This window comes from Acanthaster planci, linkage group LG08 (genome assembly GCF_054643075.1).
Source record: "Acanthaster planci isolate LZ-2023a linkage group LG08, COTS_SCS, whole genome shotgun sequence".
Taxonomy (NCBI): domain Eukaryota; kingdom Metazoa; phylum Echinodermata; class Asteroidea; order Valvatida; family Acanthasteridae; genus Acanthaster; species Acanthaster planci.
In genome coordinates, this window is record NC_141784.1 from 8,396,442 (window position 1) to 8,402,441 (window position 6,000).

Genomic DNA, 6,000 nt, shown 5'->3' on the forward strand with positions numbered 1-6,000 from the left:
CCACGCTCAATATTAGATGCCAGCCACGGCGAGGTAGACACCTGTGCGCTTCTCGTTGCGGCAGGAGCGACCCGTGACGAGGTCAAACCTGCAGAAAGAGCCATATTCCTGCCCTCCTGATCTGGAAGAATCTCTTTGATCGCCTTGGCTTGAATGTCCACGGCTCCATCATCGTCCGGTGAACAAGAAATTGTTGCCGCAGCTGATGAAGATGACGAACGCGAACGATTTCTCCTAACTTCCATATTGAAAAAAGCGGAGAGATTTTTTATTCAAGTCTACTGCAGCTCGGGCATTAGTCGCGTCCATCCTCCTGCTGAGACCGGCAAGCATTTATTCCCTTAAGGCATTGTTAGTCAGACAAACACTTAAATATTCAGCATCCAAATTGACAGAGCTGATCGCACACGCTAAACTGCAGCTGGCTAGCCATGTTGGTTGTCACTAACTACCAGCGATGACCAACTGTACTCTCCCAGCGTTCGAGCGGCCGACCCAAGAACGACAAATCAAGCTGTTCGTGAACATACGAACATACAAGCCGCCCGAACTCGGCCCACGAGACCATTGATTCTATTCTATATCTATGATTGCAAGTTTGCAACATAATTTGTTACGCCTCCTCAACGTGCCCCGCGCCAAAATCGCATACACTTGCACTCACACGTCATATTTTTCATTTAAAATACGCCCTCATTTGTCCCTACTCGGAGCTGATACCAAATACGAGTTTACCTCTGTAAAACTAAGCACCAGTACTTTGCATTAGTAAGCATAATTTACCTGAAACGTAGGCTGCTGGATGGAGTAAGCTCCGGATTCGAATCTGAAGTTTGGTAGAAGTAAAATTTTTCAAAATTAAGTGTTTCGGTTTTATTGGATATTTCATTCTTAATCTTTCTGCCCTAATTTATTTGGTTTCTCGTTTGACTGTCGGTCTTTTCCTGAAGCACATTCTTTCTGAATAGCAGACACCTGAACTCATTTTATAGCCGGTATCAAATTTTATTTTATACTGCTGTAATAGTTCAGTAGCGCCCTCATTATTGCGTGTTATTTAAATAGTCTGGTACCCTGTAGAGGAGAATCTACTTGAGAGCGAAATTGTAGCGGGTACTCAAACACACATTGTGCATGCATGACACAGGTGCAAACTGTACTGCTGAACCTCACATCAACACTTAAACTTTAAAGTAACTTCTACTCTCTGACTCTAGTCTCAGTGCTACAGTTGGCTACTTAGAAAGTCACTTCACAATGAACCTTGTGATATAAAGCATCAGCACAGAACTGGGGCGGATACAGCCGTCTTGTACGTTTTGATTTGGTAAGATTCAAAAAGGACGGAGAATGGACTCTCTTTGTCTTTTTTTGTTCGTCATGTTCGTTATCGAATCACCTGCAACGTTGGATCATGCATGTCGTGCAGCGCAATGATGACGTTCAGACGTTAGTCCGAGTAAACTTGGACTTTATTCATGCTATTTACAAATCGTCTTTTTAAACATTTAGACATCAGGCATGTCAGGACATAGTCAGGAGATAGTAGAGTCCAAGTACGTTCTATGTACTTTTGCTTTCATTCATTTCACTCAAACAGTGGGAAGGAGTTCCATGTACTCAGGTTGGGGACCAAATCACAGTCTAGCGACAATGCCAGACTATGCATACACTGCTTGATTGTGCGCCAATGACGTAATTTTTAAACTATTTTCAGAGCACGGTTCACAGATGACATTGATCTCTTTATCTGCCCAAAACGTCAATACAGACTGCTCTGATTGATTGAATTTACAGAAAACATGCTATCCCATATCTAAATGAAACTTTCCTTTGATTTGGCATCTCTAAAAGTGGATCAAGGAGATTTTTCGGTTGAATCTTGCACTGAATGTGTTGAATTCAGTGGGTAGGCAAGTCCAATTCTGCCGCTGAAAACGTTTATGCGAAAAAATAAAAAATTGTCGAAGTTTACTTTGTGCACAAAAATGTTGCCATTAATAATATCCAGCGATTCACCATGGCAAAATTTATGTTTACCGTGCCGATTTTCCAAAATAGTGATCAGAACTAATTTTGCGGTAGAGTCCAATGGTTATGGCAACTGCGGCCATGTTGATTGCCGGCATTTCAAATCTTGTTATTCCCTAAAATCTCGTGGGAAAATTACATTATTATCACGTGACCTGATAAAAATGATGTCACTGCCGCTTGAGCAAGCAATATTTAAAGCAGAACTAGGGACATTGCTAGATTGTGGTTTGGTCCCCGACCTGATGTATCCTGAACATTCATTACCATTAGTACCCTGTTCCTATAATAAGGAGACAGAGTCTACCTTTTCGAAACAACTCACCTAAATACATTGGCGGTGATGCCCTCTTTCATATCAGAAAGAAAAGAGGGTGGGTTTTGGGGGATATTATGTGGTAAAACAGCAGTGTAAATGATGCGAAGAAGAGCCGTGAAGGAAGACGAATCAGCACATGTAGTCTGTTTCCTTGACCTGGAACCATAAAAGTTTCTTTAAATTCAATATACATGTATCTACAATGGCTCGGCATGGGTAACAAGACGTAAAACAAAATGGCATGATGCGGTCGTCTTTTGCTGAATTTTTGCTGATATATTGTCAAAATTTACCTAAACTAGAGCTACTAGGATTAAGGAACGGATCCTCAAGGTCTGAAAGTTAGTTTGAAAAAGTGGACTTTGTTTTCCTTATTATTGTATAGTCGCTGGGTCATGCTACGATATTTAGTGTTAACACATTATTCAAGCACATGCCCCTTGGTTATGAAAAAAAATTATGGGGTAGAGCGGACATCCGGGATTCTCGCAAAATGGTACTGCACCGATGAAAACAGCGACCATGACAACGTACATTGTACGCACGCACCAGCCAGTCCAAGGATTGGGTTACACAATCTTTTCTTTGATCAGTACTTGCATGTACATGTATGCCTCACTCGTTGCAGTTGTTTTCATTGGCGCGGTATGGTTGCTACCCACAATTTTGTGAAACTCCCGGATGTCCGCGCTGCCCCACTAGGCTTCTGCATATCATATTCAATATACATGTACATGTACATGATGTAGGCCTAGCCAGCCTATCACATTTATCATGTTTATTTAAACTGATATTTGGGTGTGGAAATTTGAGCGTCAAAGTCGGTTCTGCTCTTGCAGCCCAACTGGTTGCCATCTTGTTTTCAGGTGAATGGCAGAGACAAGAAAGATGGCGGCCCCCATATATTGCTAAAAAATTCTCATTTTCCTGTGTGAATCTGGGATAAAATTCCCTGTTTTTCTTACACAGTGGAACATGTTAGAGTCTGCAAACTGTGATAAAAGTTTGGGATCTTTAGAAGATATTTTCAAGTAGTTGACGCTACTTGTGTATGTTGATACCTGTTCATGCTAAATAGCACAACCGTAGTTGCCAGGTCCCTATTCACCATCTATTGTCAAGTCTGATTGGTTTTCACAGTTGCATAATAAGGGACCTGGCAACTACAGTGTACGGTCCCGCACGTTCAGTAAATGACTTGGTATTTTCCCTCCTAAATGGAACTTTTCTGGACATGTTTTTGCTTTCTGTTGGCTAATACTGTAGGAAATAATTACTGGTGTCCATATCTCATCTGGAACTCTTCCCCAAAAGTGTTGTCCCCCGAATCAAAATCCTCCAAATTCACCTCTAAAATGGTCCTTAAACTGTCTAGAAGGCCAAACAAAGTAATAGTTGTGCTTGCTATTACAAAAAAGAAAATAGGTTGGGTAGGTGGATAGTATCTTTGTTTTTTTTATTCTGAAGTGTTTGGTTCCAAAATTGACAGTGGGGAATTTTTTTCTTTTTAATTAGGCCTAAATAATTTTGATGGTCTACTGCTGTGCGCTGCGTGTAGTGTGTGTGTGCCATGTGTCGAATACAGTACAGTGTGATGACTCGAACCAAGGTCTTGCAGCAAATTTTTCATATTGGAAGCAATTTGGTGGTGTGTTTTTTGATGGGCGTCACACAAGCTTCAAGATAAATGGATGTAGTGTTGTGGACAGTTATGGAGGTATTTTTTTCACATAATACCTATTCTTTTGGCAAGAAATAGTCGGTACAACACTACACATTTTACAGTGCAGATGGAAATCACACAGAGACTACATCCGACGTCGTAACATGGACCATTGATTCACGTAAGAGATTGACCATATTCGGACAAAAGTTCAACGTTCAAAGGTTGACTTCAAATCAACGTCACATTTCGACAAAAAACTGAGGTCGGGCTGACCAACTCTGCAACGCCTCAGAAAGAAAGCAGTTATACATCTCAGCGTATGAGCTTAAACAGTCTTGCGACTCAAATGACTTCGAGTTATCAAGAGTTTATTGTACATGTGCCGGCACATCCCTGACCACATAAATTTCGCTGGATGCTTGGAAAAAAAGGGCAAGACCTGATGCACGGCCCGCGTAGGACAATCATCCAGCCTGCAAAAAGAATTCAATTTGAGACCTAAAATTCATTTTCCACGATGACGCTTGCACTTTTCTTACATACCGGTATGTTAGGATTGCACATGGGGGGGGATATAGTGGGACCACTGATATATTGTACGGGTGCATCAGCATGTAGCATCTTCATTGTTGGATCATCAGCGCTGCAGTGCGGCTTATACGCCGACCTTCAATCTGAATTTGCCGATTTTTGCTTGCTGCGGCTAATACACCATGTGCTTATATTCCGAAAATTATGGTACCCCAGTACATTGACATTGTAAATTCATATTCACAAGATGGAACTCAGCCCTAATGCAATTTCCGACTTCATTTCCCTTTTAAAAAACACGGCGCCACAGATCAGGAAAGAAATTTTTAAAAATCCTGGAGCCACAGATCAGGAAAAGAAAAGTGGAAACATTTACGGTAACGATATTGTCTGCAAATGCACTGTTCCCTCACTTATTTTAATGGCATAAACTTTTAATGTGAAACTAGTGCATGTACTAGTGAGTACATATACCGGTACACCAGTAGTTTGGTAGTGGTCCCTGCATCACTGGTACCTTGTACATGTACATGTACGCTGTGGGGACAGGATTGAGTCTGTTATACGAGCGCAATCATTGATGAAATTCCCTGGTAGCCTATGCACAAAGCATATCACAGGTACCACACAAAACTGACCAAAGGAGCGGAAATGTTCGCTCTTGAACTTGTTGAAGCTCTTAATTCTTATGTCTTGTGCATGCACAATCGACTGAATGAGATATCTCATGGCGAGTGTGATATGCAGATGTATTGCCCTGTCATGATTGTTCTGGGCCAATAATAGACAGTATTCAAGACAGATGTACATGTAAAGTATGACAATACAATATGGTACACTGGCAGGATAAAGAACAAGAAGAGATGTTCTATCAGATGAGACCATACCTTTTGGTATGGAAGCAGGTTGACATGATTACATGATTTGATTTTCATACAAACTGATAACGTACATGTAGGTTTTGAGTTTTCTGGTAAAGTAGGGTTTACAGTCTCTTCAGGTTGACAAGAGACTTGGTTGAGTTTTTTCAAGTTGAAGTAATTAAAAAGTAGAGGAAGATATCGGGACTTTTTCAGGCTGGGGGAGAATTGAAGTATGCTGGCATGGCCTGATCAGGAATTGATCCCATGCCGACATGCCCTCAAAGCTAACTTAATAATCACTGGGCCATACGCTCAAGCACTTTTGTACATGTATAATGTGCACAAAATTCTGGACTGATGTTAGTCTCCCTGGTTATATCATTTTCCCTTTGTCAGTTGGGAAACCTGTTTTTCTACATAAATGACAAGTTTCCCTCAAGGCATTTTTTTTCTTGAGTCTATTGTATACGTTTGTATATTGTTTTAATGTGGCTCAGTAAATACCGGTATACATGTGGATGTAATTTGTCACAAGTTTTTCAAAAAAATTATTTTATAAACATATACTTCCATGAATTTGTAGTGAACCT